Source organism: Pleurodeles waltl, chromosome 7 (assembly GCF_031143425.1).
Source record: "Pleurodeles waltl isolate 20211129_DDA chromosome 7, aPleWal1.hap1.20221129, whole genome shotgun sequence".
Lineage (NCBI taxonomy): Eukaryota > Metazoa > Chordata > Amphibia > Caudata > Salamandridae > Pleurodeles > Pleurodeles waltl.
In genome coordinates this window covers 1,083,641,479-1,083,660,917 of record NC_090446.1, presented here as the reverse complement: position 1 = coordinate 1,083,660,917, position 19,439 = coordinate 1,083,641,479, and the positions used below count along the sequence as shown (strand labels likewise).

The 19,439-nt window shown below is 41.6% G+C and overlaps 1 long non-coding RNA gene across 1 annotated transcript in view; it reads right to left on the bottom strand.

Annotated features, from left to right (window-relative positions):
- LOC138245942 (uncharacterized) overlaps positions 1-13,615 on the bottom strand; it is a 324,752-nt gene extending 311,137 nt beyond the window's left edge. Inside the window, exon 1 of the long non-coding RNA XR_011194193.1 lies at positions 13,525-13,615. This is a non-coding gene — a long non-coding RNA (uncharacterized lncRNA). The remainder of the gene's footprint in view (positions 1-13,524) is intronic.
- Between the last annotated feature and the right edge of the window lie 5,824 nt (positions 13,616-19,439).

Here is a 19,439-nt window from a genome sequence, read left to right as displayed (position 1 = left end):
ACCCAGTGGCAGCAGCGTTGCCTGTCTCGAAGCAGTTGCAGTAGGGGGCCTCAGTATTCAGCAAACTGAGGGTATAGTGATGGGCTACCCCCTAATTGTCATGGTGCTCCATTCGATTGAGACTCTCATGACCCGTACCAGAATTCAACATCTAACAAATAGCCTTTTAACCTCCTATGAGAGAATCACTTTGGCACCATAAAATGTTTCCATTCAGAGGTGTAATACACTAAAACACACTTCCCTGTTGCCAACCCCAGAGGAGATGATGACAGCGAATTAGTCCATGATTGTTTTAGTGTTACTGAGTTGTGCACAAAACTGAGACCAGTGACATACTGGACGTACCTCTTCCTGAATCTGATCATACCCTTTTTAGGTCGAGCACGCAAGCGCTCTGGCCTGCTGTAATCTATCTGTGGGCTTTTAACAACACCCACTGATTGCCCATCACTATCACTCGTTCATGGGTTTGCCTTTCAAAAATCTTTTGTTATAATTGGTAAATGCTTTCCATTTGTCCCTCCTTGGGGCAGTTTTGTCACCACCTTGGCCATCGACACTGTTATATGGATAACTGCATGTTTGCCTATAAGTTTGACCTGCGAGCAAACTTCTTTTTACTTTTGTGTCTCTCCTTCTTGCTCATGGTGACCCTGGTACTTTGAATCGGCTTGCTTAAGTCAACTGTTTTGCTTTTCATTTTCAATTTATGTGGCAACAAAAGTTCAGTTCGGAATTTAAAACTCTCATAGCTCTAACTCCAGCAAACACGGGGCCCACTGCATCGCAAAGGCTTATTGTTGATAGGCCCTGTTTGAGAAACCGACACCGTATTTTAAGAGTTGTGGAAGCGCCTTACTCGTGCCATGTAAAGTATGTGCTAGTAGCTGAACTGACTGCCCTTTCCAGAGCCTGCTGTACTTCGGAAGGTTCACAAGTTACCATTTATATTGACAGCCAGTATGGGTTTGGAGTTGTGCAAGATTTCGGCCAGCTATGGACACAGAGAGAATTCCTGACCTTTGCTGGTACCCCCATCAGGAAGGGGCTGTATTTTTTGAACTTGTTACATTGTTTGCAAATGCCTAAGGAAATTGCTATAGTGAACACAATAGTGACAGTGATTTTGTAACCAAAGGCAACCATTATGCAGATTAAATTGCTCGATAATTTGCTTGAGTCCAGCTCCTTCCATTTGGATGAACTATGTAATTTAAAAGAAGAAATTGTATTTAACATTTTACTGACTACTGTACATGCCTTCAGGGAGCTTGGAAAACTGCAGCATACTGCCCCAGAGGTGGAGAAAGCCAAATGGGAAAGAATCGGATGAGTGAGGGATGCCAGTGACATTTGGGTGTCCAGCAAGGAAAAGACAGTTTTTTTCATCTCATGAATAGATATACCCACAATCATTATTATAAACATTATTCCACACATAATTGCCACTCCACCACTTAAATACCTACAATACCTAACATCCCTAGCGCGATTATTTAACTCAGCCATGATCTGTAAAGAATCAGAAACTAGAAATAGCTCTTAGTTAAAGTGCAACAGGAAAAATCAAAAATCAAAACCTAAAAAATACTTTTTCTTCTACAATTCAATTTTCACACACAGGAACCCTTTTCTCCTTTGTCAAAATTGGTTAGCAGCTTGTCACATCCAGGTTTTCAAATGTCATATCAAGTTATCAATGTCTTTTTCGGTTTTATTTCCACAGTCTCTCTTTTAAATCTTTCTTCAGATTAGCTCAACAACTCAGTCTATTGATTCTCTTCAAGTTGCATCAAAGTACTGATTCAGAACTTCTCAGTCAAAGCAAAAGGACATGAACTCATTTTGCCAATCACTTGTTGCTGCATATGCCCACTCAGGACCCGCGTGTCTTCGACTTGCTACTCTTTTTTCTTTTCAATCATTCTCCCCCTAATTCTCCTTCACTTAATTTGTCTTTTCTTGTAGTATCTACTTCTTCCTCTATTGGCTCATTTATGACCAATTCTTTCTTCTTTCCAAATTGCGATTGAGGCCAATTTTACTTGTCCCTTCTGGTAATATTCTTTTCAGAATTGGACTCTTTTCTTTTTCTATGGTGTTTTTTTCTTGATGAACCTGCAACGGGTTTAGGAGGAGTCAGACCACTTTGGCTTTGATCCGTCTCAACTCTTTCCCTCTCTCGATCTGGTACTTGCTCTGCTTGTGCTTCAGCACCATCTACTTTTGGGAGAACCCTTCTTGTGCTTGGTTCTCCTGCTGTGTCAGTTGAGTTAGACTCTTGTTCACCCTCTTGTATTTCTGCACCTTTGTCTCTCACTGAGGTGATTGACACGTCTTCCACCATCCCTGGGTCAATTTCAAGCTCAGCTTGCTCTGGTTCTGGCTCAGGAAGAGCCACTTGTTTTGCCGCTGTTGGTGCTCTCAACAACACTTATTCTTGCGGAAATGCCACTCTCTTGGTATGGCTCATATGTATCCAGTTCAGCAGTCCTGCACACTTCACAGCTGTTGTAGTTGTCAGCACCACCTGGTATGGGCCCTTCCAACGGGGCTCTAGGCAAATCTTTCAAACATGCTTTTTGTTGACAACCCAATCTCCAGCTCCCAAATTGGGACCTGGGTCATGGATGGGTGCCAGGGTAACAGCCTGCACCTGCTGAGAGAATTATCGAACCACATCAGCCAGACCGTTGCAGTAGTCCAACACCATATCATCTGTAATATTGACCAGAGCATTTGTTGGAATTGCTGGTAACCTCATTGCTCTGCCCTTGAGAATCTCGTGGGGTGACAGTCCTGTCTTTCTGTCAGGTATATTTCTCATTGACATCAATACCAAAGGTAATGCATCTGGCCACTTCAAATTTATTGCGGCACACATTTTGGCAATTCTTGATTTCAGTGTACAATTTATTTGCTCTACAAGTTCTGATGCTTCTGGGCAGTAACTGAAATGCAACTTCTGCTCAATGTATAATGCTGCACAAAAGAGATTGAATACTTCGTTATTGAAGTGAGTTCCCATATCTGATTCTAAAGAGACTGGAAATCCAATCCGTGGTATTAACTCTCTAAGCAACAGCTTTGCAAATGTAAAACTATCATTCCTATGTGTGGGGTATACTTCAGTCCAATGACTAAACACACACACAATCACCAGCACATACTTCAATCCACCAGATGCGGGCATTTCAATAAAATCTAATTGCATTTCGCTGAATGGTCCTCCTGCTCTTCTAATGTGGCTCAAATTTACCACTGTCCCTTTTCCCACATTTAGTTGCTGACAGATTACACATCGATGACATACTGCCTCTGCTGCTTGTCTGCGCTTTGGATTAAACCAATCAACCTTGAACAATCTAACCATGGCATCTCTTCCAATATGTGCTTGGCCATGATAATACCTGGCCATCTGAGTAAACAAATTGTTTGGCAACACCATCTGACCCTCCTCAAAAACCCAAATTTCATCTGATCTCTGAATCCACTTTAATCTGACCCACAGGTGTTTCTCTTTTTTATCAGCATCTTCTTGCAATGTTTTCAATTCCTCTAGCATGTCAAATATTTTCAAATCAAAACTTGTTATTTTCTTCTCCAGGCATTAATTCCCACTTGTCCTTGAACGATATACAGTTCAATGCGCAAAACCTTGCGACTTGATCCGCATATCCATTTCCCAAGGAAATGTAATCCTGTGCCTTCTGATGTGCACTACATTTTACCACAGAGATTTCTTCAGGTAACTGAATTGCGTACAACAACTTTTTTATTCGGTAGCCATTTCTTACTGGACTTCCAGTAGAGGTCATAACACTTTGTTGCGACCACAGCTGGCCAAAATCATGAACAATTCCAAATCCATATTGGCTGTCAGTGTAAATTGTGACTCTTAATCTTGCAGAAACATAGCGTTCCCTAGTAAGAGCTACTAATTCTGCTATTTGTGCTGAATATACACTTGGAAGCCATGAAGCTTCTAGTGTGCCTGTAATTGTGCACACAGCATACCCTACCCTCAGGGTGCCTGCTCCATCTCTGAGACACAAACGATCATCAAAGACAATTTGGTCATTTTCTTCTAAACGGGTGTCTCTAATATCAGGCCTTGGTTTTGTACACAGCTCAGTCACCTCAAGACAATCATGCTCAAAATCTTCCTCTTTTTCAATTTCAATTGTGTCACTTGGAAGCAAAGTCGCTGGATTCAACACTGTACATCTTTTCAATGTTACATTTGGAGCACCCAGTATGCTAGTCTCATACCTTGTCAGTCTTGCACCCGTCAAATATTGAGTTTTCGTCCTTGTCAGTAAAATCTCAACAGAGTGTGGTACCATTACCATCAAAGGGTATCCCATGACTAGCCCCTCACATTGGGAAAGACTTTGACCAAATGCGGCAACTGCACGCAGACAACCTGGTAAAGCTGCTTCGACCGGGTCCAAGGTAGCTTAAAAATAACATCACATTCATGACAAAACAATGTAAAAGGCTTTGTGTAATCAGGAATTCCCAACGCTGGAGTTCTGCACAAACTCTCTCTCAATTCAGTGAATGCCCTCATCTGATTCCCATCTAGGGTAATGGGATCTGTAACTTTCTTATGTGTCAATTTCAGCAAAATTTGGAATCCACTGTCTACAGTACCCCACCATTCTGATAAACATTCTGACATCTCTCTGTGAAGTCGGAGGACTTCACCGCAAGGATTCCGGTAATTCTTTCTCCTGAAATTCTCCTTAATCCCTTCTCAATCTGATGTCCCAACTATTTCACTGACTTTTGGCAACACTGCAATTTCACAGGTGAGACCTTATGTCCAAATTCTCCCACATGATTCAACAAGGCAATCGAGTCGTGTTTACATTCGTCCCTCATTCAGGATGCAATTAGCAAATCGTCAATGTATTGCACAAGAATCGATTGGCATGGCAGTTCCAATGACTCCAGGTTCTTTTTCAAGATCTGATTGAACAGTGAAGGTGACTCCGTATACCCTTGGGGAAGCCTGCACCAGCGGTAGACTCTGCTAGGAATTTGAAACTAAAAAGTAACTGACTATCCTCATGAAGAGGCACACAAAAGAAAGCTTGTGACAGATCTACTACTGTGAACAACTCTGCATCGCAAGGAATCTGAAAAAGTATTACTGCGGGATTGGGCACTACCAGACAACATTTAACCACCATGTCATTCACTTTTCGCAAGTCCTGTACAACTCTTACTTTCCCACATGGCTTTTTCAAACCCATCATCGGTGAATTACATGGGATGCTCAGCACTTCTTTTAACACTCTTTGTTTTAAAAAGTCTCCAATTATTTGTGCCACCTATATTAAAATATATTGTGCCATGTTATTTTGTGGAAGCTGCGGGAATACTGCATTTGGCTTCAAAGTGACCTTAATCAGCTCCACTCCCTTAATCAGACCTACTTCCTTCACTGTCAAATCCCAGACCTCTTCCTTCACTGTCCTCTGCAAGTCTGCATGCAATTCTTTCACAGTAAACTTTGGGAAAAACTCAATTAATGGGTATTCTCCATAGGCATTGTTAACCATCATTTCAGTCACCTGTTCTTCTTCATCATCACTATTCGTCTGGACCTCTATTCCAGTATCTGAACAATTGATGGAACATTTTGTCTTACACAGTAAGTCTTTTCCCAATAGGGATACAGGACTTGAATCGCACACCACAAATCTATGCAGTCCTCGATAATTTCCAATTTCAATCGGCACTGGTTCTGTGATTGGATTGGTCAATTCTCTATTCTCCACACCCACAACTTGAACTGTCCTGCCCGAAAGAGGTACATTTGGGACTGCTATGCTTCTTACTGTAGAGGGCGTAGCTCCTGTATCGACCAGAAATGAGACCTTGTAACCCATCACTTTCCCCTTCACAAAAGGTCCTCTCTGATCTACTTCTCGGGCAGTGGCAAGCTTACACGCTCCTTCATCTGAACTGTCACTCATCCATTCTTCGTTTATTTCATCCTCACTGTAAAATGAAAACTGATGTACTGTGTTTTTACTACTGTCTTGTCTTTGACCTGTGACCTGCTGAGTAAGCATCACCTGTTGCTGCTCCATCAGGGCTTGAGTTATCTGAATTTGCTCTCTAGCTACCATAGGGACCTGCTGCTGTACTGGTTGTAATTGGGTGAATTGTGCACGTGGCAACTGCATTTGCTGCACCAGTAAGAAATTCTGTCCTCGATTCTGAACATTAGGAATAAATCCTTTCACTCTTGGGACTTTTACAGTTTGAAATGTACTGACATCACCTTGCTGAACAACACCATCCTGGGTCATCAACGGACACTCCTGCTTCCAGTGTCCCACATTTTTGCATAAATGACATGGTAACATCTTTTTTATTCCCTGCATGTCATTCTGAACAACCACAGTCCCTAAATCCAGACCACGCATCATATCAATTCCACGTCCTCTACCTCTCATCTGAGGCTGAAACATAGCAGCTCTCTGCTGCGGCGGCATAGGCGGACCTATAGCTCCCTGCACTGCTGTTTGAGCTGCTTTTATTTGCATCACCATTGCTTTTTCCTTCAATTATTTCTGCTTCAATTCAATATAATCGCTACAATACTTTGCATATTGCAACTCATCAATTGGTTTTGCCTGCCAGCAAATCAAATGATTCTTAATCATCTGCCCTACTTCTGGTCTCAAACCTTCAACGAATCTAAACACAAAATGCAACATGTCCTTCGGCTCAATTGCTTCCTTACCACTGTACTCCTTAAATTCTTTCAACAATCTTTCATAGTAGGTATGTATTGACTCTTTAGACTCTTCGACCGTTCTATCAATCCGCTGCCAATCAATGTTTTTGGGAGAAATCCTCGTCTTCAGGAACTCAATCACCTTGTAATAATTTTTCATTACCTCAGGTGAAGGAGCACCTGTTACTCTATCCCTTTCTGGCTCATTTGTCAGCCAGTCTACTGCTCTCTTACACTCGACCCACAAGTCAGCTGGTACCACTATTTCAATAGCATCTTCAAGTCTTTCCACAAACATTTGGAAAGCTTCACAAATATTTTTGTCTGTTGATACCACTCAAACCGGCTTCTCTCAATTTTGGAGAATCATTTGTAAATGACAATATATCACTCCTGTCCCATGGAACATGAACAAACTGCCCTCCTGGAATTTCTCTCATCGAAAGCATCTTAACTGATTCTCCCTTGTCAACACCATCAGCCCCTTCTTGTGAATCCCATTTTTGTTTATCTTTTTTCTTTGTCCAGCTACCTTCCCACTTCTCCAATGTGCCCCAAATCTGCACACTCTGCAGCAATTCTCTCAAGTGTGCCTTCATTCCAGCTGATCTCATGTGTTCAAAATCCTTTGCCTCAAAATCTAATCTATACCTGTGTTTCAAATGCTTTGTTTTCTCAATGTCAATGTCATGTTTTTCTGCTACCTCTGCCAATTTCTTATGTATTTTACTCACTTCTCTTGTAATCTTTGGGCATAAGTACCTCAGCTCCTCTTCTGTGTAGGATTCTAATCTGTTCACACCCATTTGTTCCCTCAACTAATTTGGTTGCTTCTATATTCAACCTCACCCGAATTATCTGATCTTCACCCTTGGATGCATTCTGAGGTGTGTTTAGACTATGTACCCACTCACTCAATGGCTGAGCTGACAATCTTTGAAATTAAATGTTGCTCGCATTTGGCATGGGTAGCTGTTGCACCACTGTACTTGGAGCTTGTGGGGTCAAACGTTTCAAACTCTGACTCACATTCAGGCCATTCACTGCATTTTGTGGACTAAGATCCAATAATGGTCTAGATCCATTGAATGGTTGTCCTGCAGACAACATCATCTGCACAGGATCACTCACTCCCCTCCTCACGAGAATCTGTGACAGTTCATTCTGTTTCCCTGCGTCTGATTTCTTCTGCGCAAATAAGGGTACCACTGGACCAACAGTAATTGGTAGCGATATTGCATCTGGAGTTGCCCTAACACTCGCACCTGGTGGGAATGTTACCCCCGTTGACTGATTCATGACTGGTATAATATCTGATTGTGTTCCTGTCAGTGGCATAAACTTTGGCAATCCCTGTGCTTGCACCGAAGGCATTAACGTAGGTGTCGGGTCTGTCTGAACCAGCATTGGCTTCGGAAGCACTTGCTCCCTCGGCATCATTATGTTCAACGCTGTCTCAAGAACTGGCACACCTGGATAAATTCTCTGCACTGAAGGTGTACTCTGTGCTACCCCTGGTATCTGTCTGCCTTCTGGGTGCACAGCTCCCCCGGCTCCCTGGACTTATGCCGGAGCAGCTGTAGTGGCAACAGCACTAGTACCTGGACCCCCCCGAATAGGTCGTTAAAGGTGGAGGTCTCTCTCTTAACAGCTGGGTAATGAGATCCTCAACATCAAAATCGTCATCAGCCACATAAGACTTTCTCTTTTTCTTTCTCCCTCCACTCTCATCCTCTTTAGCACTATCTTCCTCCTCTGCCTCGTCTCCCTCTGTAATTGCAGGAAACAGTTTGACATCCTGTAATGTCACCATTCTCCATCTCTTTTGCTCCCAATCCCATCTAGCTTCAGCTAATGATTTTTCTACTTGCTTCATCCTCCTCTTGAACTTCATCTCTTGTTGCTGTCTGGCCACTAGCTCCCAAACCGTTAAGGCTTCAAACTGTGCTGGTCTAGGTAATGGATTCATGTCGTACAATGACATTCACAATTCATCCAAAATTCTCAAATTAAATGTTCCATGCTCTGGAAACGCTAAAGACCCCTGATTTTTCGTTAACTTAAACTATTGCTTTAACCATAAACATGGTGCTACACCTCGCTCCGCCATCACGATATAAGCTGGAGAATCTTCCGGTGGGGTCGGCTCCCCACTGATGCCTTAATGTAAGTATCACTCTTCATCGCACTCTTAAATGCCTTGAAAAACCTAATTTTACCTGCTTTGTTTACTTGTGTTTCAGTAATAAAATGACTTTTACTCCCAAAATTCCCTTCAACCGCTTACTCAACCAATTGCCTCTTACGGACGGCTGCCAATCCGCTCGGGGGTCTTCTCAGTAACTGACCTATCCCAGCACGGCACACTCTGACATCACACTCACACACAGCGGCTGACAAAGTCTTGCGGCTCATCCTCCTCTACCCAATTCACAGAACTAATGCAAAATATTGCGAGCACTTACCAAAAACCAATAACTAAAACAAACCTGCTGATTTACTACAGGAAGGGACACAACCGCTTCAGAGACCTTACAGATTTTCACTAATGGCTCTCTCTGCTCATATAGCTATTCCTCTTTCTCAGCCTCCCACATTCGCAAGCAAAATTCGACCCGCAAATTTTACTCTCAGCTGATCAATGGGTCTGCCCTGGTGCACATAGAACTCGCCAAATCCCATTCAAATTTTTCTTTTTCTCAATTCATACACACACCGATTTGTTGACCACGCCCGATCAACCTATTAAACCAGACAGATTACAACATATAACCAAGTGTCTCCTAAACTTGTCATTTTACTCCGGAGTCTTGGACCACGCAGGGTCCGTACATCACCAACAACCATGTGGATAATTTTGGAGCACAAAGCGCCATACACGTATGAAGTTCGACGACTTCCCTACTCTCATACTACAGAGTACGCACACCCCTACTAACCTCAACTGGAGTACGCAGACTCCCTACTATACCTCACAATTCACCTGCAGTTTGCTTAAACCTGTGCAAGTGCAACCTACCACTTTTGCACTATCACAAAACACGCTCTACTTAGCAGGATCCAGGATCTGGGAAAGTCAATTCTGGGCTTAAGGGGACATCATCTTTGCTACAATTGCCATTTCAGAAAAACAAAATTCAAATCTCATAAAATACAAACAACTAACCCTAACTTAGACTAGTATCATAGTCAGTAATCACCACATAACTAGTTCTCCAAGGAAACTAACCATCCTTGCTACCAAAAACTGATAGTGCGCCTGGTCCTCAGTAAGTAAACTTACAAGGGGCGTGTATAGGTAGATGAACCTTTTGAATCACATGGAGTATCCTAGTCATGCAGTAACCACTGAACCAGAAATCAACATCAATAATCAAGATAACCACCTTATGAAACCCCAATAGAGATCATACTAATAAGAAATAACCACTACTCATGAAAAAAGGTTTCCAAGTTTTTTTCCCTATTGCTTACAATTCTAGGTCATCTGTTAGTTCAAAGTTTATTCAATCAATTCTCTATTAATCAGTTAGAAGCCATTATTCTCTTGAAGGAAACCATATGCCCCCAAGCAACAACAGAAGCTATGAATATCAGCATTAACAATGTAATTCAGCAATAAAGTTTGTCAGTCATTTGTCACTGTCCACGTCACCCCTAATAGCTTACCTAACCAAGATTAGCATTAGCAGGGTGTTCTTCATGCGAAAACAATTTAGAGAAAAGCATTATTTTGGAAAAAAATCAGCCTAAGAGTGAATCTCTGTAAAACGGCGCAGGTGGTACCTAGAAAGAAAAGGCACAAAATCATCAGTCACATTATATAGCTACCTATCTAAGATGGATCAGCAACAAGTCAGTCTTTATCTTCAGGTCATCAATGGTCAGCTACAGATCAGGCTCACAGAGTATGAGCCCAATATCAACGCCTCGGACAGCGTCTCCTGACTTTTTATGAGGGTCTCTCAGTCCATCCCACTAATTGTTAATTGGTCAGTCTAACCAAAGTTATGACTCTAGCCTATAGTTTTTATTTACCAAATCTTTGAGTTTGCATATGTCTTGTGTCCCATAAAAATGATTGGCTCTTCTTGCGATGAGAACATCATCCGGCTTTTCAGGTAATGAAATTGTTGCATACGAGTCTTTAGTCAGTGCCTCTATTGTTCAAGTCCTGGGAAAGCACATTTAGCCGACACTACACATAATTGTATCAAATTATCTTCATCATCTCCTGTCCATTGGTACATCTGCAGAATGTTCTAGGTGAGCGGCTTGAACTCTGAGCGGTTCAAGGTTGCCATCCCCAGGTACCAGTCCTGTGCAAGACACTCAAATTCTTCATGTTCAAAGCAAGCAGGCCCAGTGAAACCAGGCCCTTAGTCCGGCTAATTTCAGAAGATGAATTAATATAAAACATAAGTTATACATTTTGTTATGACATATTAGTGCATTTTCTTATTCATTTTTTCATTATTTTGCATCTGTTAATACACATAGTGACCACTCCCCGAGGTCACATTTTCAAACGCACACATTATTTTTCTAAAATTAATTTCTCCATGCATACTTCTTATTAATAAACACACATAAGTCATTACAAATGTCTTAATTAACATATCTGCTCCATCAAGGTGCTGTTGGGGAGAGCTATGCGAATACCTTCCATCCCAGCAGCAGCTCTTGTGAATATCACAGATTACCTAGTCCTTGGGTGCTGTAAAGGCTTTGGTGTGTTCTAACTTCCTTCTGGTCGACGCTGCAACTCCAGCCACCCGAGGTTCTGCAGGACAGGACCTGAACCCTGGTGATTAAGTTCACATCAATCAGCGCATGCAAGTCTTGTTTGGAGGAGTCCTGGAGAGGGCCAACACTGCTGCCAAATGTGTTGGTCTGCAGAATTGGATCCCATACCAAGAAGGCAAGGCACTAAGAGGAAGAAACTGAGCCAACATCTACTAATTCCTTGAGATTTGAGGTGTCTGAGGCTTCAAAAGAAGAGGGGACCAGGCGGAGGATCCCTAGTCTCCTTCAGACGCGCCTTATCTGGAGGAAGAGACTGATAAGAGTGCTGCTGTTCCAGCAACCACTCTGATTTCACAAAGGCCACAAGAAGTAGACATTGGTGTGGGAGAAGGAAGCTTCACCACAAAGAGTTAAACAGCCATGTAAGGAACAGAGATCACAAGCCCCTTGAAGGACACCAAGGTCAATCTGAGGAAAGCTAACCAAAGACTGGGAAGATAGTGACCTAGAAGAACCAGAACAAACTGACATTGTGAAGAGCTTAGTCAGCTCCAAACAGCCAAAAAGGGAGGGACAGGTCAATCAACGTGTTCAGGTACAAGCTGGACATATCTTGCCAAAATCAGGTTTGACTCTGGTAATTGTCTGATGACGTTGACGCGCCGCCCTGAAGACTTAAACAAGTCACATCAATGGCTTATTCACACTGAGCTACTGACAAACTTTGAAAGAATTGCGAGTTAGGGTAATGATAAGAGGACAATAGATCCTTTAGGCCCCTAGTTGTCATAAAGCAAAACTCCTGATAGCTTTTGAGATAGGGTAGCAACGATAGGATAGCAACTTTACAAACACCCTGAAGGATTTGGATGAAAAAAAAGAATCCAAAATTACTTAATTATGTTTTGTAATAAAGAAACAGAGTGCTGATTTAAAAATCATCAGGGGGGAATTTGTGAAAATTTCCTCTATCTCTCACTTTAAATGTGAATGAGCTAAGCTTAGACTAACCTAAGTTGTGTTTACACTAAACAACAGAAGTCAAGGCACTTGTGAATAGAAGAAAAAACATTAGTTCTAGAAGTCCATATGTATATGAAATTAAATCATCTTCAAAAACATTCAGGATTCGAAAGGCCGTGATTGGTTATCATGATTCCATTTTATCCTCCGAAGTGAAAGTTCAAACTTGTTAGAGCAAGCAACAGTCAACAAGCAACAGCCAACGCGTGTTTCGACGTGAGGTAAATTGTTCCCCATGACTTCGTCAGGGCTGTAAGAGATACAATTACAGTTTTGAAGCACAAAACAAGCTTTATTTCTAATGAGCAAAATAATTGCCATTCATTATACAATGGTGAAGTGCACCAAAACCCAGTGAGAAAACCGTTCAATATTTCTCAGCAAAAAACTGTGATACACATATGTTTTAAAGATGAAGGAGCCACAAAGTTGACAAGCAAGTGATGACTCTTCATATACAATTTGTAAATTCCACATTTCATTATTAGACCTAAGAGCTTGGAAGTGACAGTCTGAGTCATGACACCAAAGTGAAAAACAAAACCGTAAAAAATAGGAAAGGATAGTCCCATAATAAAAGCCAAAATAGTTGTGATCAGAATGCGCAAAGCCTAAAAAGCCCAAATGTTGCAGTTCCAAAGCTATTCCAGAAAGAGGAATGTACCTCTGTATTGTAATTGGATACACAACGAAATCAATATGTAGATCAAACAAGTCATGAAGTAACAACTTTCCTAAATAGATGCATAAGGTATAAAATTATGAGAAATGATCCCGGTCGAAATAATGGCTCCAATAGTAACCAAAAGCCTGTAAGTATAAATACCTACCTGAATCAATATCCCTGTATGGAACGATAATATTCTTAAATGGTGTGTGTATACACCTATTGATCTAAACAAACTGAAATACGAAAAAATCAGAGAGAGAACAAAAGTATAATAACCCAATCCCCAGGTTTGTTTCACCTCACCGGGTCACAAGAATTGGCTCACCTTGGTAATGTAGAGAAGTCACGTGTTAGCGTGGGCAGGAATCCAGTTACGATTCCGTTCTGCAGTTTCAGCACGTCGGCGTTAGGCTCCATCTTGCTTTTAAGCAATGGAATGGAGCAAACAAAATAAACAACGGACTACAACAAGTAATCCCGGGCGCCATATTAGCTAAAATCGTCCAGAAACAGGCTCGAATTTGTGAGCCCCATATTGAAAAGTATAAGTAGATAAGACCAACCTACCGAATCTTTAAACCTACCTCAATGTTATGTGTAAGGATATAAAATAATTCCAGAGCCATAAAGCGAAACCAGAATATCATATTGAAGCCCTAATTTAGTGGAAAATAAGGATAAAGCTAGAAAAGCTAGTTTGGAAATAGAGAGTATATACCAAGACATGCATCTCTCATAACACTAATCAACCCAGCATCCACATGAATAAGAACACTGCCCCCGTTATGATATTAAAAGAAAGTAGAGTGAAAGTATCCTACCGAGTAACAGAATAGAAAACAATTATCAACAGATTCACGTTAGTATCATGACTAAAATACGGCAATTCCAAATACATAATTGCATCACACAATTGTGATTGCTGCCCATCATCACATAAGAATCACAAGTATATAATACAAAAGTAAAATATAACAAAGAAACGTTATTACATGCTGTTAAGTCACATGCAATGTAAAAACAAAAGATAATCAGGCTTAGTAATATCTGGCACGAATAAGGTCCCAGAGGATTCCTTGATGATATTTATAACACAACCCCAATCGCTAACAAGTACAAAGCATGTGGATACAAGTTAAAGGCCATAATCGAAAGTTGTTTACATTTTATTATCCCAGAAAATACTCCATTTCATGGTTCGTATTGAGACCTGCCTCAACAGCCCTCAATTTCAAAATCCAATAGCATTCACGCTTCCTGAGTGCTAGGTCCCTATTACCACCCTGGGAATCCCTGCGTACAATTTCAAAACCAAAAAATTCAAACGTTTGAGTATGACCCTGCTTGGGGCACTGGCTCATTTGAGTTACGATGGGGTATCGTTCGTCTCTCTGTCTCAGAGCCCTGTAGTGTTCACTTGCTCTTGTTCTCAGTGCTCTGATTGTGCTCCCCACATAATAGAGTCCACACTTATGGACAATCATATAAATGACATAGTTACTGTTACATGTGATATTTGAAATAATGCGGAACTGGTCACCCACCCAACCATTAAAGGTAGATATTCCCGATCTGGTCCATTTGCACATCCCACAGTGACCGCATTTGTAAAATCCTTTACTGCGACTAGTCAGCCAATTCTCACGTAGGTGTGCAACAGGGTAACTCGGGCACAAAATATTCTTAAGGGTCCTGCCCCTACGATAAGTGAAGGTTGGGTTACTTGAGATTAGACCCCTAAGATTTACATCCACTTTTAGCACATGTCAATGTCTGGTCATACATTTCCGTAGCGCTGCTGAGGTATGTGTGTAGTTTACTATGCAGCGCAACTTGGTATTGGTGCACCTAGTTCTTTGTTTAACAGTGTCCTCCCTATTCAAACGCATAACTCTACTGCGCCCTTTCTCTAGAATACGTGATGGATAGCCACGTTGCCTGAATCTAGCTTCCATGTCCTCAATGCAATTTGTGAAGTCCCCTTCCATACTACAGTTTCTGCGTGCCCACACCATTTCACCATAAGGGATTGAATTGATCTGACATCTGGGATGAGAGCTTGTTGCATGTAGTACTGAATTGCACGCTGTGCTTTTTCTAAACAGATGACTCTCAATCTTGTCATTATGTACGAAGAGTTTCACATCTAAAAAAGTAATATTAGTTGTGCTATATTCCCAAGTGAATCTAGTGTTCAAGTCATTGGAATTCAAATAGGTAACAAAATCATTGAGATTGTGAGTATCACCCGTCCATATCATAATACAGTCATTGATATATCTACCCCAGAAAAGTATATCTGTATTCCAGGTGTCGCCCTCCATGCTCCAAATCACCTTCTGTTCTAAGTATCCCATAAAGAGGTTAGCATAAGCTGGTGAAAATCTTAAACCCACAGCGACTCCCCTTTTTTGGTGATACCACTCTTTCTTAAAGAGGAAAACATTTTTTTCCAGAATTATTTCCACCACATCAAGTACCATATTAGTATGTCCATTTAGACTAGCTGATTTTTGGTTTAGAAAATGGCGTAAGACCGTCATTCTCAAACTATGATTGATACTGGGATAGAGTGAAGTCGGGTCAAGGGTCACTAACATCATCCCTGGCTCCGAATTGAGATCAGCGAGGATACTCAGAATGTGTTTGGTGTCTTTAATGAAGGAGGGGAGGTTAACCACAAGGCGTTGTAGAAAGATATCCACAAATTCAGAGATTCTTGCGGTCGGGCCATTCATACCGGATACTATGGGTCTACCTGGGGGAGATACCGGGTTTTTTATGAATTTTAGGTAATGTATAAATGCATGGATATCTAGGTCTGAAAACCCGCAGGTACATGTACTCATCCTCTGTCAGTAAATTATCATCTAAACAATCCTTCAGAAATTTGTTTATCCTATTCGTAAGTCCAGGTATTGGATCAGACTCAATTCTCTCATAACAGGACGTGTCACCTAATTGTCTACTGATCTCCAATTCATAGTCCTGCATGTTCATCACTACAATATTGCCACCCTTATCAGCCTCCCTAATAGTAATCTCGTCACAGGTTTTCAAGTGTTTCAAAACATCAATTTCTTCCTGGTTCAAACTGTTATGATAGAGATGATGGCGAGTCCTGTTCTTATGTTCCATGGTATTCAAGTCTCGCCATACCAATTTGAAGAAAGTATCAATACAGTTTCCACTACTAAGAGTGGGTGTCCTCTTTGAGCTGGCCTTAAGGCCACTACAGATTGTGCCAGATGGAATATCACTATCATCCATGTTGCACCGACTTCACAATATATCATGTGATGACTATTGATGTTCTTCTTGTTCTAAATAAAACAATAGTGACACTCAATAATAACCAGAGAGTGTTCCCAGGGACTTTCTTTCACTGTACCCAATCAAGGACATTTCAACTGTCCCAGGCTATTGGCATACAATGTATCATTTGAGGTGCTCGAACATGCTGTGAGAATCCAATGTATTATTACCACAAGAGAATCTTCTAATGTATTCTGTAGCAAAATGTTTCTTCTTGCTCTTTCCCGATTGTTGCATATCCTGAGAGAATCATGTACTCATGCAGAATGTGTGCATGTTTGTGTTAGATGACCTATAAAAAGACATGTAGACTTCTATGTACAGGAGACCCGTTTTTCCCTTACCTTCAGAAGGAGGACTTGTGACAGTTTTCACTTAGAACTGTGTGAACATCTCCATACTTAAGATGTATATACTTTGCTGATAACTTGTAGATGGCATGCTTAATGTAATTGTCTAGAAATTCATTATATAAAGTTTTGAAACAACAAGCCTTGTCTGTCATCCTTACCAGAACGGTGCAGTATCTGTAATTGGAACTGGCTTATTTGTAACAGAGACTGATCCAATTGGGGTACACCAAAGTTTGTAGAAGGACAACGCCGCTCCCAATCCTAGCTGCTGGTGTGTCCCATGAGCCTGACTTTAGGATAAGTTTGCTTGCCGACATTATTATTACATTACAAGTCTCTTTAAAAATGTTTCCACTTTTAGCCATTTTGAGCTTAGCCACATATTAATATGTAGAAAAATATTTATTTATAAAAGTAAAGCCAAACAATTTTCTCCAATCACCAATAAAAGCACGGACATAAAAATAAATCCGGAGCACAACATAATTCACAAGACAGAGGTGTTAACTAGGCTAAATCCTGGCAAGCAATAGATAATCTTACAACACATGTGTAAACAGCAGTCTCTAATTTTATGGCAAGACCGGAGGCTCCTATTATGCTTCTCGATCTTGCTTTATTTTGAATAGCAGTAGTCAAGAAAACTACATTTCCCATGAGGCTAGAGGAATAGACAGCCAATGGGAAAAGAAAACGTATCGGCATGACCATCAATAATAACACCGAACATACTATAAACACTATACTCGACTGCGACCAGCCCTCTTTCTTGCTGCTCGCAGTCAAGATAAGTGTTCTAAGTTCTTTGTATTTATTATATGTGCAAGTTTCTCATTACAATTACTATTTAGCTTTTGCTTTTATTATCTGTTGTACGCCGCTTTGCTCCTGCGCGGTCGTGTTTTTCCTTCATATTCGTCTTAGCGCTACCCCCTCCCCGTGTATCTGCCCCCCTTTCCCTGACCTTTCTGAGGAACGCGCGAGTGTTCTAACGGCCGTTTTACCTGTGCAGCGCTTCACCGTGGCTCCGTCTCTCACCTCAGACGGACGCACTCGGTGAAAACAACAGCTTCTATGCTCCATAACCGGGTCGCTTCAGCATCTGCTCTACCTCATCGACCTCAGCATATTTAACCCGCCTCTTTGCACCGGTAACACCCCCGAGGGCGTGTTCTCCCCGTTTCTGTCTCTACTGGCTGTTTTTAACCCTTTTTCTCCCAAATTACATTCACAACAACATGACTCACAATTGCAATAACGATGACGATGTCTTTAACCAAGACCTTGACAATTTTATTAATGATTCAGTGGCAAAAGCCATTAATAATTCAATGGGCAAAATTACAAAAAACCTTCAATCCTCCATACAGGATATGGTTTCCAAATCCTTACTGGCCCATTCTGCGGGGGAATGCAGAAAAATAAAAATTAAGGATTTGCCTGCCCAAAAAGCCCTCAATACAGTCACCCCTGATGGCGCTAGCTCGACTGGTGAAAATTCTTCACCCCAGATTGAGGACAAGTCTCCTCCAAGGCCTCCTTCTAAGGAGGGGAAATCCAAACTTAAATGTTTCTAAAAGACCAAACATGTTTTAGCTGCGCCACAAAAGATTATTGTATCTCACATCTCTGACACAGACGATGACATGGGTGACTTAGATGATCTAGATGATGACAAAGATATATGGGGCTCCCAATCTCAATCCTCCCCTCCCCCCAAGAAAACAAAATTTGATTTGACTACTAATCCATTTGCAGCCAAACAAATTCTGGACCCAGACGGCAATCCCATGTTTAACCCTTCTTTCCTCCACCACCCTAACTCTACCGAATGGTTACCTTCCTCTCACATAGCTGACTGTATCTCCTCCAGACTAAGACTTCCTCTAGACAAACCCACAAGGGCCAAACTAAGATCTGAAAGTCCCAGAACTTCCCTTTTTTCTACCCCCTCTATCGACCAATCCCTTCTTACCTTTTTCTCTAAATTCGGTAAAGACCCCCGCAAGGGCGTCGATAAAGCCTGGTGCAAATGCCAGGACAAACTTTTAGATCTGGTGGGTCCATTGGCCAGAATTTCTGATATGGCGGAATCAGCCAAAACAGAGAATATAGACATTGATCCTTCGGAACTGTCTTTGTGGATTCAAGGAGCCTTTTGCCTCCTCCGCAATGCCAATTCAACCATCATACATGAGAGACGGAAAGGTCTCCTACTTAAATTAGACCCTAAATTGGCCAATCTAGCTTTCATTGACCCCGGCATAAAGGCAGACGGACTCCTCTTTGGGGATTCATTCATAAAAGAATTAGAGAAATTTGTCTCCACTTTCGCCTCTATAGACAAGGCACAACAATCAATTAAAAAAGTGTTCCACCATCGAGTTTTTGGAAAGGCCGGTACAGGCAGGAGCCGCTTTACCAGGCGTTCCTTCCGATCACAAGGATCTAGAGGCTCCTACAATTCCAACTACGACTCACAATCCTACAAACCTCAGTTCTACCCTCAGCGTGGCAGAGGCACCCGTGGTCGTGGACAACGTGGCTCCAGATTCAGTTACCAACAAGGTAA